The 16,033-nt window shown below is 41.3% G+C and overlaps 1 long non-coding RNA gene across 1 annotated transcript in view; it reads left to right on the top strand.

Annotated features, from left to right (window-relative positions):
- The window catches only part of LOC311205171, a 150,712-nt gene extending 136,223 nt beyond the window's left edge, over positions 1-14,489 (top strand). Inside the window, exon 3 of the long non-coding RNA XR_014618143.1 lies at positions 14,464-14,489. This is a non-coding gene — a long non-coding RNA (uncharacterized lncRNA). The remainder of the gene's footprint in view (positions 1-14,463) is intronic.
- The last annotated feature ends 1,544 nt before the right edge of the window (positions 14,490-16,033 follow it).

Below are 16,033 nucleotides of genomic sequence, written 5' to 3'. Positions count from 1 at the left end.
AGAGCTCTGCTGAAATGGCATGACTTCTCTGTGCCGTTTCCTCTAGACTTTCAATGGAAGTGCAATGCTGCTTTGCATCCTGGGGTTTAGGCTTCATGAAAATACTTACCTGGCAAAAGCTTTTTTTAGATGAAAGGTACAATGAAGCAAATCATTTGGTGCTCCAATCAGTGTCTTGAACACAGGCTTGTAACTCCAGCTTTGGTGTTTTAGGGTATTCTGTCTTGCATCCCGTTCCCTTTCCAGTAAGGTCTTAGTCTGGTACAATGCCCTTGTGTCCAAGGGGTTGGCACAGTTTAGCTGGATTTTCAGCTCAGTGAGGTTGAAGGCAGTATTTATCTATGGAGCTGGTGAAGGAGCTAGTTACTAGTGCCATCATGGCAGTGCAGCGGTCTGTCTGGTCCAATTAGCCTTGCTGTGAGGCCAACCTTATTAGCTCAGAGCAAGTGCTTCAAAAATGGTGACATGTGGCTGGGTGTCTCCACACAGGACTCTGTTGGCTGTGGGTCTCTACCCTGAGGTCTCTTCCCTTGGTCTGAGGGCACTGGAGAAACCCTGTTGAACCTGGCCCTTTGTGTTTTGTTGAGGTGTTGGTGCAGTGCTCACTGTCCCCTCACCCGGATGTCCCTTTCCTAGTGCCATCCTCTTTCATTTCAGTACCTGGTGCAAGTCTTGCCCACAGTGAGGGACCCTACCTGGGGCTCTTTTAAAGAAGAATAATAGTCCGTGTGGAAATGGGTTCATAGAAGTTAGAGACCAACGTAACCTTTTGCTCCTCTCTGCCCATCTCTTTCAAGCAGATGGGAAGAGGGAAGATCACCTCTCCTCTTTCCCCACTGCCCCTCTGCCCTAGCTCCTTCTCCTTCCTTCCTGGGAGTAAACAGTAGATGTTACATGTATTAACACCACACTCCAACACAATGCTCCTGGGCGTGCTCTGTGTGCAAGTCCCTGGCAGCCGTAAATTAATTAAAAGTAGACAGAAACCCTAGAAAAAAAAGCAAGTTCCCTTCCCCCTTTCCCCCTACCCCCTTTTTCCTTTCTCTCTCTGTGGGTAAATAGCTAATTCCTTTGTTCCTTGCTGCACTATTTCATTTCTGCCATCATTGTCCTCATTGTTCTCCGAAACAGGAGGGGTCTGGGCCAGGAGCAGCCAAGGTCTTGGCTAATGACGGGAAGTCTTTAAAGTTTGCGCTGCATTTCATCTTCTCTGTGGGAGTTTTAGGACGCATCCAGTGTTTGATCCCCACCGTGCAACTTTGCTTCTAGTTAATTAACAGATCCCCATTACACTCTCTCATCTGCAAGCACATGGGAGGCCTATCAGGAGGTAATTCAAGGCCAATCTGAGTGATGGTAGAAATTAGAGAAAACGGTTGTTTTAGGGTTCTAACGTTCAGGAATAAAGCTCTTCCCTTGCAGAGGTGCCCTGTAAATTTGGGCTTGTTTCGTTGTATCATTTTAACTTTTTTAATTGATCTCCTTTGCAGTCAGGTCTCTTTTGGGGGTTCAGTTTTTTAGGAAGCACAGATAGAAAGGCAGTTTATTTGTTTTGCTGCTGCTTTGCCGTGCTGGCAGCCTGCATGGTGTACGGTTTTGAAGGCCAGTTGAAATGAAACCGCAGTGTTATTAGCAAGATGTTTTCACCTTCTTTTCATTCCCAGCTTCCCTGTTCCCACCAAGCCTATTATACAGGTTACAAGTGTCTTATGGCAACTTTTTTAGTGTCGAGTAAAACCACCACAGGCCTCCCAGCTGCAGAGCTTTGTCAGGCTTTCAGCTAAATACTGCATCTCTCAGGAGTGCAACCTTCTGTCGACTTTGAATGTTTAGAGTTGTCTGATATTCCCCCCCCTTCTTTCCTTTTCCCCTCCCTCTTCCCCACCCTATGAGCAATGACCCCCTTTAACTAATGAATTAGGAACTGCTCCTGCAGTTGCAATTCTCAGTTCAGCACTTGGCAATGAGAATCAAACCAGGGCTATTTAGTGCAGCGTTAAATGGCCCACCACATTAGCCCCCTGGCATGCTAAGCTATTAGGTTGTTTTACTGTTGTTAAAGTTACATTTGTTAGGTGGAGTTGCTGCTCCAACAGAAACTTGCAATGCGGGAAGAGGCAGACAGCCCGGTGTCTTGTGGATGTATTGTGCAGCTACAAGAGACCAAAGTTTCCCCTTCTCTCCATGAGGCAATTAACAGAGGAAAGTTTTTTAGCTTTGTTGCCATAGAGTGGTCTCGATTGACCATTACGCTGTGGCAGGGAGTAATTAAATCATTAGTTGTTGCTTACCTGTTCCTCGGTCAGCTCTTGGCTGGGCCGCGGCAAGGTGGTGTGTACTCTGGCAGGGAGCCTCCAGCACCTTGGAAGCTCCATGTAGTATCAAACTTTGCATGCCATCTCCTCAGCGTGACTACTGCTGGCATGCTCAGCTGGTCGTCCTCTGCCTCCTCGAAACATCTCAGGGGAAGACCAGCACATGGGCTCCTTCTCTGTGGAAGCCAGGCTGCTGTGAGGACCTCCAAACAACAGTGGCCACAGTGTCCCCTCAGAGGTTCCTCAAGCTTGTACATTGCAACACAGTACAGCCTAAGAAATGGCTCTCTTTCAGAAGGGCTCTAAAACTTACTCAAAAGAGGCTCTTACAGAAAAGACATTCACCATTTTTTCCTATAAGAGAAGTATTATTTTGATCTGACGGCACTCAAGGCTGTCTTGAAGGTCCTGGCCACAGTTCCTGTGGCTGCAGAGGATTCATGATGCACTGGGAGGCAGGATTCACTCCTGGCCCATGGACTTAACATACAATTGTGTGAAATGAACTAGGTGGTATTATGCACCTTTGGTTCAGTACAGCTTGCTTGACTTTCGAATGCTCATTCTGGGTCTTTGTCTAAAAATAGTGTTACTTGCCTGCTTATTTAAGGATCCTGCTGTCTTATACTCTGAAAGAATATCTAACTAAAATTTTCAAATATATATATATATAGGAAAAAAATGTGCAGTGAGTTAGAGCAACGTGCATAGAAAACAAAATACTCCACAACAAAACCCAAACCAACAAGCACAACACGAAGGGCAGCAAAGGAAGCAGTTTGGAACTTGATCCTCGGTTACCAGTTTGAATCCTGACAGGTTCAGCAAAGCTATCTATGTTCCTGGTTTCTCTCCAGCTCACTGAAGGTTTTATGGACAAGAGGTGAAGGAGTGATGTCCTTTTGTTCCACTTAGGCATCTATATTCTGTGGAGCCAACTGTTGGTGCAGGGGTTTGCTTGGCTCACTAGTGATATCTCCCCCCCACACCTCCCCTCCTGCTTCTTACTCACGTTGCAGCGATTTGCATCTTCTCTTTCCACAGCAGTTGTACTTCTCTGTTGCTGGATGCTGAGATATTATTGAGCACTGACTGATTCTTTGGGGTGGGAGGGGGGATCCATACACCAGTGCAAAGTGTCGTCGTTTTACTGGATTTAAGCGTAATGAAATGGGCAGCGCGCTCCCGATGGAGGCACCCTGTTGCTGACGTGACTGGGATAGACAGGGTCCTCAGCTGCTACGCAGGGATGCTTGGATGTGCCACAGGGTTTCAGAGAGAATCCCCCTGCAAAAGGAAGCGTGTGCCAGTATTGTAGAGTGCTTGTGCCAGCCAGCTTGCAGGGTTGATTTGGCATTTGGCATATTGGTAGCGGCTGCCAGTGCGTGTGGTGGAAGAGAAGGGAATAGACAAGAAAAACACATAGGGGTTTAAAATAAAAATGTAAAATTATTTGCTTTGTGCCATATGGACTCCAATATTTTGACAAAACTAAGGCCAAAATTAATCATGCCAGGTTAGAGTTTTAGTTCAAAAACATATGTATAACTGTCCCCCTGAGTGTGTATTTGAGTTTCCATTTTCATACAGAAAATCCTTAACCTTTTACAGTTTCTTCTTTTCTGCTCCATTAGCGATTACTCCACCCAAATGAACTTTTTCTATTGTGTGAAAGTTTAAAATAGCTTTGGGGGTTTTGGGTAGTTTCTTAGTTAAATATCAAAGATATTATCGATATGCTTTTTAAAATTTTGTTTGGAGTCGCTTTCTTTTTCTTTTCGTGGAACTAAATGGATTTCAGCAAGAGTTGTCTTGTGTCCAGGCTGGACTGTTTCCTCAAAAAGAAAGGGGGAAGGGATGAGGGTACGAGGGAGAAAGAGTAACCAGGACTGCTAGTAATGTTTGGAGAGCTATTACATGAAAAGTGAAAATCTGTCAGGCCAATTCTGCTTGTCCTAAGATGCTGTTCCCATTGCACCTGTAGCATAGGGTTTTTCAGATCTGGGATTTAACTTCAGAAATAAATAACATGGCTAGTCCATGGATTTTAATTTATGAAGGGGCCGTTTTGATTATCTACCATAATGTGACCTTCTGCACCATGTAAGCCATTGAATTTTTCACTATAATTTTTTTCATTGCCCAGCATCTTGTTATACCTGAGCATATTATTCAGGCCTACACTGTATTAGGTCACTATGGAACAAGCTACATATTGGAGGACAATGCTGTTCTGCACTAGTTCCTGTTGCGGGCACTGTGCTTCACCACTAAAAATGCCATATGGAGTCTAGATTAATCCCCTTCGAAAGGAAAACTAAACCATACAAAAGCACTCCTGAAAAGGAATGACTGTGGAGTGGAGCTGTTCTGTATTATTTTTTTTTCAGGGCTGGTTTGTTATGTACACAAGTCCACAGGATGACATCAAGTCTTGAAAGATCTGGTTTTTATAGAGTTCAGGCGTGATTGAATTGGGTATTTTTGTTCATCCCACTATAGCGATATGAGATAGATATGAAATTCAAATATAGATCTCTATCTTTTTAAAGTTTGGAAATGTTCAGAGGCAGGATTTAGGCAATCTTTAATTCATGTGAATGTAAGTAATACTATGACTATCTGAGGACAGTAAATACATCTCTCTCTCTCTCTGATTGATCTGAAGATCAGCCTATCTATTATCATAAAGCCCCTCCTTTGAGTGCGAGAGGAAGTGGGTGGAAATCTGAAAGAGCAAATTTAAGCAACTGGTTTCCTTTCACTTTTAAAACCAAATCGTGAGAGGCGCGTAAAGGAGCCCCAGTTTGGATGATAATGGAACGCTGCTTTGAAGTTCTAACTAAACTGTTATTCTTGTTCTCTGCTGTTGCCTGTAAGACTCAGAAAATAAAAAAAAAAAGGGACAAGCAATGATTAGTATATAATAATGTATGTTCAAATAGCTTATGGTATTATGAAAACAAAAATTCAAAAGGCCAATATACTGACAGTTAAAATCTGTCTCAGGGGCAATAGGGGGGAACCTTCACAAAAACAATATGCTGATTGCATGCAGCAACCCTGCCGAGTCAAATCTTAAATAAATTATACATACATAGCTGTACTGGAGCTGAGAAATGAAGCAGTTTAAAATGTTCCTGGTTCTGTGCTTTAGGCAAAGCCTATATCCGCTCTGTGTCCTTAATGCATCAGACATTTGGTCTGCTGGTTTGAGTAGCCTGCTACAGTAACTGGGCAGTACCTGATGCTTCAGAGGGCAGTGGAAAAATCCAGCTTTGTGCTAGATCAGATATAGGAGAAGTGTGGGTGATAAACAAAATCTCTCTTGATTCTTTGATAAGGAATCCCTTTCTTTCAACCGCACACCCTCCTCCCCCCGCATGCCCCCCCCCCCCCCCCCCCCCAATCTCTTCCACCCACTTGTAAGAAATCCTGATGAGGTACTGAAATGTCACTTATTTGGGTAGAGCTTTTTCCCACAGGAACAAATTTATGCATCAAAAACTTCAGTTTCTAAGCAGCTGAAGTACTTCAGAAATTTGGGTCGAATCGGATAAGTACTTTCAGCCAAAATAAAGATGAAAATAAAATTCTGAACATCAAAATGATTCACTTCAGTACATACAAAACCAAGTGTTTTGATTTCTTGGGATTTCCAAGAAGACTCTAACGTCAAGTGATGAGGACTGCTCACAGGCACATAGGAGATCCATGTTCTTATCCTCTTTCTTCCTAAATTGAAGAAAGGTCTTGAATATAGTTTTTCCCTTTCCTCACATTCCACCCTTACTCTATATATACACCTACATTTATGCCTACATGTTTGTGGAGGGAGAAACAGAATAATTCTTTAAGTTTCTGAGCAGGCTGATCCCTGTGAAAACAGGTAACAGGGCTCTGCTTCCTGTGCCAAGGAGTGTGTAAGTGCTTATGCACAGTTTCAACTAAAAAGACTAGTAAGTATGTCTTGATGTCTTGTCTTCCAACTTCTTCCACTGGTTAGGGCACGTATTAGGATAAGGTGCGCTCGCAGAGTCTTGCTCCACAGCATGTTTAATGTAAATTCAGGTACTCCTAATCTTGGTGAATACTTTAATCCCTAAAACACAATGCTAAGACTTTGGCTGCAGCATCTACAGAATGTTTGCAGAATGTACTTTTGCTCAGCAGAAGTATCCTTAAGCCACAATTATTGGGACAACTCCACTTTCAACAGTGGAGACTAAGGTTTGGACTTTAGCTAGCAGAGGTAACTCAAAAACAGTTGAAGGTTAGCACTTTGCTTAGGTTTTTTGGGTTTCTTGGGATCAAATCAAACTTCCTAAACAGGAACCATCAAAAAGCCGTGTTAAGAGAACAAAACAAGCTTTACATGCTAGTAATGCAGGAGGTAATGCAGTTTTGGTCTTTGGCTAACGATCAATCAAATCACTAACTGCAAACTTAGGGCAGCAGTGTGCTTTGCTCACGTCCTTTTGTACTAAGAGTACTGTCACGAAAAGCTTGCTCTTCTACCAAAATCCCCTTCCAAAGTTTCAGCATTAAATCACAGCTAATAAGAGCAAAATTTGACCCTCGCTTTTGGCATGGCATTGATTGCTTGCTATCTTTTTATTGGTTTTATTTGCTAGAATTGATACTATTTGAACTTATTTTTAAAAGTATATTTCAGTATTACTTAGGCACAAACAGAGGCTAATGTGTCTAGCTTTCAGATAGCTTATTACCATTCGAATACTCTGTAGATAAATTGTATTAAAAGAAAAAAAAAAAACCTGTTTCAGCTTCTGACTCATTCTAAATGGAGACTTAGCTCTAAGTAATCAAAATTGCTTTGGTTGTGCATAGCAGCATTAAAAGCCTTGTCCACTAATTGAGTGAAGCGGCTCCAGTGAAGCAGCCTTGCCCCCTCATTATGTGATCTTGCAAGTGCTGTTTGTCATCGTCGCTTGCCGGTCTCAATCTAACTGTACTGCTGGTGCAAATTAACGGTAATTCGTTATGACATGCTGTGTCCTTCCAGTGAAACAACAATATGGATCTCGTACCACCCCCGCCCTTATCTCCTTTCCTCCCCACACCTCCCAGATCCTTTTCCCACCTCAAGGTATCACCCCTGACTTTGCCTTCCAACTCCTTCCGACTAACCGGTGTGTCAGGGTGTAGTGTGGCTTGACTACTGACAACACCCCGCGCTTCTCTGCTCACGCGTTATGGAGGGACGTGTGTCAAACAAACAAAAGGCAGCGCTTTCTGGTGGCTCAGACAATCTCTGTGCTGATGGAGGATTTGTACTTCAGGGGGAAACTGTGTGTGCACACGGGTATCATCACCCACCAGCTTCTGCAGCTGGAGAACAATGCCAAGAGTATGCTCCAGCAACCGGAAAAGACCAGTGGGTAACACTTTAAAATCAAAGTTAGCTAGTGTATATATATATGAAGTTTTGATGTGTGACTACTGTAGTTAAACACTATTGGTTATTATTAATTTATTAAATTTTCACTTCTCTCCTGTGATTCTGTGATAAATGGCATTAAGAAAGGAAGCATTACTTGGGAGCTCAGAATTCAAGAAATCCATGCCTTGCTTTTCTCCAGATTTCTTTATCGCTCTCCTTATCCTCCGTTAATAATGATCCCTGATCTCTACGTCTCATCTTTTGGTTACACTGTCCTTGTAAATTACAAACTGTATTGAGGGCGCTTTGTGTGTATAGAGAGGTTCCTACAAGGGAGCTGTGATTTCATCTGGGGCTTCTGTCCCAGATTCTCAGCTGGTAGAAGCTGGCTGAGTGCCACCAAAGTCCTTACATGTATCTGACAGGTCTATGGCACGTCATTGTTGTCGTTGTTTGCATTGCTGGAGACAGGGATCTTCAGCTAGTATGATCTTAGCCCACATCTTAGAGAACTGATGCCCAGTGCTCAGATATGCAGTCTTTTCTCACTCATGTTATTTTAATTTAAAATGAAAATTGTTCATTTTTAGATGACAGCTGTAAATTTTTGTTTTGAAGTACCATCTCTGAAACAAAACATTTCTACTGCTGGTGGGGGATGTGTTGAAGTTATTTTCTGAAGGTAATGTGTTTTAGTAGATTTTCACATAAAAATCAACCCACCATAATTTCTCCATTTAAAAAAAAAAATTACAAAATATATATTTGGGAGAGGAAGCAAGAACAGGAGGGGAGTTCATATCAAAGCTTAATTAATTTTATTTTTCCAAATAAAATTTCAGAAGAATCCAGAACTGATTAAAATCAAGAGTGTAATCTCCAGGTTCAGCCTCACTGAAATATTAGGCACTCATATGAGGTCTGAGGTTTTGAACATTGTCTTCGGAGCCTGTCTTTTTAGTCAGTACAGGAAGATGCTTTTCAGCAAAACCATTTCAGCTCCCATTAGGCCTTTACAACCCATAGGGCAGTCTGTCCATCTCTGCTGGAGGGATCCTGGGCTGCTGTGTTCTTAACCTGTGCAGTTGAACTTAAGTTGGGTTAGTCATCACTTGCCAACAGGTCATTGACTCTGGAATGAATATTCTTTTTATTGATACTAAAAGGTCCACAAGATGATCTATTATCACTGAAATATAATGTAGAACCATCTACAGTGCTATTCATCAGTAACGAGGTTAATGCCATTACTCCCATTCCACAGATGAAAAACCTGAAGCAAGGGAAATGACTTGGCAGAGGTCAGCCAGAAAAGAAACGTTTCCATCCGCACCTCACCCACGCCCCCCCCTTCTCCCCTGACTCATGGTATTTATGAGGAGAGAGCAGAAGCGAGGTTTGCTCTAGCCTTAAGTCCTGGACTCGTGTTTTCATATGTTAAACTTTCAGCTAAATTATTTCTTTCTCTGGTGAGTTCAAAGCTTGAAGATGTGATTTCTAACAGTCCAAAGACAAGTAAATAATATCCTGCAAGAGTTCATGTACAAAATATCGCTCGTCATCACTGATTGCATGATTTTGGGGTTTTGAAGCATGCCTGACCATAGCACTTCCAGAATCTATACTGCATCCTAAAATATCTCTCATGGTTGCATGGCCTATTTCATGCACAAGACTGAGGGGTAAATATTTTGGAGTCTGAGTCCTGGTTGATATATCACAGAAGAACAGGAGGTTGGGACTTCTGACTGCAGAGAGGAAGTTGCCTTCATGTTCCACAGTGAGCCTGATTGGCAGCAGCAGCACCAAGTTAACTGATTTAGTAGTGTAAGCTCAGGGTTCCTTATGCTATGTTGAAATAATTTCTCAGACATACAGCCTGTATAGGTAACTGATGATAGAGCCAGTATGACTGGTTTAGATGCATCAGGATCAATACTAGAGATAAGGTTGAATAATTATGAAATTATTTTGGGAAACAAAATAATTCTTAATTTTACTGCTTCATAAAGGCAGAATTGTCAGGATCTTTAACTCTTTGAGCATTTTATCGCTTCTCCATAGAAAGCAACAGCAAAAGTCCTAAGTGATTTCAGTACTGCAGGATCAAGCTCCAGGTGTTGCAGAGCACTTGCATGCTCAATGCAAAGAACTTTGGATTCTTTGAACTGGGGAAAAATATCTTTAATTTAGAATATATATAATCATTTTTTATTAGAGCTTTAACTTGGTTAAGTATAATCAGGTAGCTATTGTGTAATTTAAATGGCCGGTGATTGTTATTTGATAATAACAACTTACATTTATATAGTGCTGTATATCCCAAAGGGATACCGGAGGACTTTAAAGACTCAACAATAAAATACGCAACAACGTAAACATTAATTACAATTACACCATTACTAGAAAATATGAGGATATTAAAAACCTGGCAGTCTGTGGCTTGCTTCTGCTCTCATTTGAATTCATTAGCCAAGCTCACCCAGAGTGCAAATGGATTATTAGTGGTTCTGCCATATCTGATTTAAGAAAATTTCTGTACAAGTGTTGCACTGAGAGCAGAGGAGGGTAGAAGAGGGTGTAAATACCCTTCTGCGGTTGCCTACAAATTCAGCTCCACTTGTTCAGTTCACTTAAGTGGGATGTTATTTTTGAACTCTGAGCCACTTGAATTTATCCCTCTCTAGTTTACATGGTGGTTGTTCTGTGTTAGGCTCTGTGAGGCTGGTTACTTGTTGGGATGGGAGGAGGCTAAACAGGTTCTCTCTGAAATGCCACATTCCCACAACATCAGAGTGGGAAGTTACATAGTGCTTTATGCAACCTGTACTTTTTTTTCATATATAAGCCTTGAAATAATTTAAACTATTAATCATTTTATTGTCATTCTTGGGTGATCTGTGTTAACACCTCAGTGAAATGAACAGAGCAGTTTATTCCTTTCAAACTGCTCTTCTAGTCTTTGGTAGGTTCAAGTTCAAATTTCTTCACCAAAAGGGTTGCCAAGCACTGGGACAAGCAGCTCAGGGAAGTGTTTGAGTCTCCATCCCTGGAGCTATTTAAAAAACATATATATATATAGGCAGGACACTTAGGGACATGGTTTAGTGGTGGACTTGGTAGTATTAGATCATTGAGTCCAACCATTAACCTTAAGGGACTTTTCTGACCTAAGTGATTCTGTGATTCGAAGGGTTCTGCTTTACACTTTCTTTCCTTAAATACCTGTTGTCAGAGCTGAAGGAAAAGATGGAAGCCCAAGTGAAGTTAACATGTTCTACTGTAGCATCTCAAATAACAGTGCCCTAAAAGTGCAGGTGGGAACTGGAAACTCCACTGCAGCAAGCACTTCGTGGACAAGTTGTGTAAAGATAGTCCCTGTCTTTGAGAGGTCACTACCTAGGACTTGAAAAACATAAAACCAAGAATCCCAGAACTGTTTGAGAGGGAAATTTGTTGAAATGATGGGAACTGCTTGCAGAGTAAATTCACAAAAGTAGAGCCTGGAGGCCAGTTGCTATTTTTGTGGGTGGTTAATACAGGTGGTTTGCTTTGTGTCATTTCTTATCTAATGTACAATGAATTCTAGCCTAATTCTGAAAGATTTCCAGAGCCCTCTGAAATCTTCTTGAATTATGAAGTTTTTTTAACTGTTAAAGCAAGTTGTTTGCACCTGAAGATAAAGATACACTGTTAGCAAACATAATTTTGGGGATGTCAGAGACAATACGCAAATGACTTCTTTACTGGTTTGCAAGAGTTCCTGCCCATCAAGATCGTTTTCAGTTTCTGAAAATACTAATTTTCCCTGGCTTTTGGCCACACCATATGAAAACACTACTTGAAATCACTTCTTTAAATCCCAGTACTTTCTCAATCTCAGAGTTTTTCTGTAGTTTCTGTTTTAACACTCTTAATCATTGTGTGAAAGTTGTTTGCTTGATTCTGTCTTGTTTTTCAGATTTGTAATGAAGCATGAGGGATTTTTACATTTTGTGGTGAAAGTTTTGCATGGGTCTTACTGTAAACCTTTCACAATGTCTTTAATTTGTTTATTTTTGGAAGATGGAAGAAAGGGAAATGGTGACTTACAGACAGATTTTCTGCTCCATTTCCTCCATAGAGCAGATGATAACTATTAAGTACAGTGCTGTTTCACCCAAGACAGAGCTCTAAATTTTGGTCGTAGGTACATGTACTGGTGGCCTATTTACTAACTTGTAATCTGTAATAAATTTGTTATAATATAGTTAAGAGCCTAATCTCTCAGTAAAGTTGAGCAAACATGCTCAAACATCCAGGTGGAACCTTCTGAAGTTCCTTCTGTGTTTTGGAATCTATCTTTTTGATCACGATGGTTTTGATTTTTGGCAGCAAAATGCATATAACTCCCATGCAAATGCTTTAAAAAACCCCCCACATAGTTTCTTTCTGAAGCTGTATTTAAGAATATGTTGACATATAATAGTAATAACAGCACATGCCTTTCCACCTGTCAGTCATATACAAAGTAATAGAAGAATGTTGTTTAGTGCTTTGTGTGTCATGCTGTGTTTGACACAACCCTGTTATAAATGCACATGTATGAAACAGAGTCACCTTCCATGTGAGATGGTGTAACTTTTCTGCTTACTGCTCTGCAGCATTGTAGGAAAGGCTCCTTCTTGTTCTGGTTAAAGTTGCCTTGCTTTTTTGAAAAGTCTGGATGCATCCTGTGAGAAAATAATCTAGCTGAGGACATCATGTTCTCCGAAGGGAAATCAGTATTCTCCTTTTAAAGGTGTTTGTAATTTTTTTTATTTAATAAACTTGAAAGTTAAACCTGTGATTTTCTTTAAATGGTCTGATTACAAGTTGGAATACAGGGACTGAACTTGCAATTATTAATCAAAGTCTACCTGTGGGAGCAGGAACTAGATAGAACCTCTTGTTTAACTTCTTTAAACATAAATCTCTACAATTTGAGATTAAAAAGATTTCCCTAGGGTACTAGTATTAGCCCGTGTGTGTGTGTGCCCCTGCAGGCCAGCTACTAAAGAGTGAAAAAATGAAAAATGTAGGCATGTATGGGTGACAGATGTCACAAAATGCAACTTTGTTGCAGGTATCCATTAGAAATGACAGCATTATGTGGAAATTAAAGGGAAGTTAGATGGGATATTTTATATTTGCAATAAACCCAGATAACACTGAAGTCATTTGGAATCCCAGCGGTAAAGACTTAGGTACAATGTGATAATTGCAGTGATTTTAGAAGGAAATAAGAAGTAAATAAAAGGTAAGGAAGATTAGTTCAAGTCAGAGCTTTACTTTTTATTAAGGTTTGTGTTTTTTAGAACAGAGGCAGTGTGTACATGACACAAGGCATAGCAATGCATTAGTGGAAGTAAATGTCTGAAAGAAACTAGTCTGTGTTTGTGGGAGCATGAAACTTGAAAAGAAACTGCTACTTTCACACTGTTGTATACAAAACTCAGGATGACCCTAGCAAAGCAGTGTAGAGTAAATCGTTCATCCAAGAAAAATAATGGGTGGCTACTAGCATAAATGGCTTTGGGTTTAGTTTTTGCAGCCTTCAGTATCGGTCTGTAAGACTCAAAGAAGGAGAGATGATCTGAATGAGAACGTGAAAGTCCTGGGATTTTGTTGTGAAAAGTTTTTTTCAGAACACCTTTAAAATGTTGAAGAAACATGCTGGAACTATTCTCAGGAGTGGGAAATAACTGGGAATTGTTAGCACCACAAATTCTATAAGGCACTTCCTTTGCATGTTTATAGAGTATAGAAAGTATAAATAATAGCTGATTAGTAGTCTTGACTTAAAGCTCTCTGCCTCCTCCCCATATTGGATAAATCTCCTACTGATGGATCAATCATTTAATCAATCTAGTAATGTAGCCTTCAGCACTATAGTATCTGAGTGCCTCCCAGTGTTGGAACGCTCAATAATGCTTGGTTTTTCTCCAGTTACTCTGTAGTCCTTAATTTGATTTTGTTCTTAGTTACACTGATGTAAATCTAAAACTGCTCCATTGATTTTGATGGAGCAAGCCAGGGTTTATCAGCCTTAAGAGCAGGATCTAACCCTATTCTTGCAATTCCCCAGCTATTCTTAAGTTGTACTAATAATATTTCTTGGAGTTATTAATCTGCTTTCTCATTTATTCTCCCCGTTCCTGCTGCATTTTTTTCCCCCGCTGCTTCTTTGGGTATGATCCAAAGTCCATTGAAATTACTGTCAGTCTTTCTATCGATTTCAGCTGACTGCAGCTCAGTTTTCCACTTGTCCCTCTCCTCTCTTCTTATCCCCCCCTCCCCACCCCGCAGACCCTGAAGGTTCCTGTGTGAGTTTGTGCCCATCTGAGTAGAGACTTGTAATTAATTCAAGTTACATGTATTCCTGCAGTTCTGTGAATAAGCACCTCACTGCACTGGGATCCTAATCTCCACCTCTTCCTTAATACCCATTGCTTCCCTCCGTGTAGTTTTCCTTTAACGAGATCCCACTCTTCTCCTGGTGCCACAGGTCTTGCTTTCAGGTTCAGCATCACCTATTTTAGGGAAAGCTTGGTGAAGGGCCTGGCCTGAGTTCTGTGGAAAATGAATGGAGAAGCCACGCTTCCTTCCTTGAGATTTTTGCTTAGGATAGAACAACGTAATGAATATGAAAAAGGTTTTGAATGAGATAGTTGTGGTTCTTCCTTTGATAATTGTTTTCTTTTTTTCCCCCCTCTCTGCCTTCAGTGTTGGAAGCAGAAGAAAATAAAAGGAAGAGGAGTTGAGAATTTAAACTGGGAGACTTGGCAGGTAAGAGGTGTGTTTTCTTACTTGCTGGCGGCATCTCTGGAAATGCTGATGTGAATTGGCAGCGGGTTGGCTCAGCTCTGGGAGATGAAGCTGGCCCGGGACCTGCACAGTTGGGTTGAGTTCCCTGTCGCTTCTCAACCTTTCCGTATAAGCGCAGGGAAACGCTTCCCTTTGCTGCTTCCTCACCTGCCATGGGGCAGAAACTGTTTCCCTCTGTGGGAGGGCAGCTTGAGGAGAAATGCAATAAAGGCTGGGGAATAATGAGCTGATGTAATAGGTGGCAGTGTATGAAAGCTGCTTGGACAAGGTTGCATGGTTCGAGGGTGACAGCTGTGTTGTGTGGACAGCTGGGCTGGTGTTGGCGTTACTTCAGGAAATGTTTTACTAAGGTGTTTGTGTGATAGCTGTAACGTCACCATGTTGTCTTCTTTGGAGGCTCATTTGATTATTCTCATTCCCTGTTCTACATGGTTTTTAAATGGGTTGAAGGTGAAATACAGTATAATCAAGATGCAGCAGTGCTTGCTTTCATATAAAAACTGTGCTGCTGATGAAAGCACAATAACAACTCTGGAACACCAAGCACTCATCCTTAGGAGCTGTCTTTGCAAAGTGCAGTTCTCTGAGGGCTTACTTGGGGCACATCCGAGGACAAAAGGCTTTCCTCAGGGACAAAAGCCACAGCCAGGCTGCCAGATTTCAAACCTTCCTCTGAAGCTTGAAGCGCTGGAGCTCTTTTCAGAGGGAGAGCTCGAGGAATTTTAAACCTAATATTCCTTAACCTTGTTCTTGGAAAAAGTTGTAGCGTTTCCAAAATGCTCAGCCTGAGGCAGTCACACATCATAGATAAATCAGCTGAAACGGCAAAATATTGGTGGGGTACGAACAACTGCAGGTAGTTGTTTAATCGCTTGTGTCAAGTAATCTTAATAACAGGTGTAGCTACTGATCCAGTCAATTATATAAATTGTCCTGCAGTCTTTCTTGGCTTCTCACTGAGGCAAAGCTATTGACACATAAGATGTGCCTGAGTGAATGTGCAGTACTTGGCCCTGTGATTCTGTTTTAAAAGGTAGAGCTTACCCAAACCAGGAGTGATTGATGTATTTCTGCTTCTCTGCCTTTTCTTCATAGCACGCTGTAGCAAGAATCCTTGATTTTCCTTGCCTCCTACAAATTTCAGAGAATACATTTAAATTTTAATATTCAGAGCTCCAGAAGATGTAAATAACACCAAAATTGCTCTGTTTGAGATTCCCTGCTGAGTCCACCTGTCGTGCTTTGTCTGACATAGGGATGATAAGCTCTGTGGGGCAGCAAGTGCCTCCCTTGCTCATCCACACAGCCAGCAATGTAGTGGCACTGTGCTGCTTTTTGGAGAGGACTTCTAGCAACACACAGCAACAAACTAAGAGGTTTGCAGGGATGTAGAGCAAGCTTGACTCAAGCTCTGAGGTCAAAAGAAGTTCGCGGCTGATAAAATAATAAATCATTTTCTAAACTGCAA

The sequence above is a fragment of the Gallinula chloropus genome (assembly GCF_964237585.1).
Source record: "Gallinula chloropus genome assembly, chromosome: 1".
Classification (NCBI taxonomy): domain Eukaryota; kingdom Metazoa; phylum Chordata; class Aves; order Gruiformes; family Rallidae; genus Gallinula; species Gallinula chloropus.
Note: the sequence above shows the minus strand (reverse complement) of the source record. Positions and strands in the feature narration are given on the sequence as shown.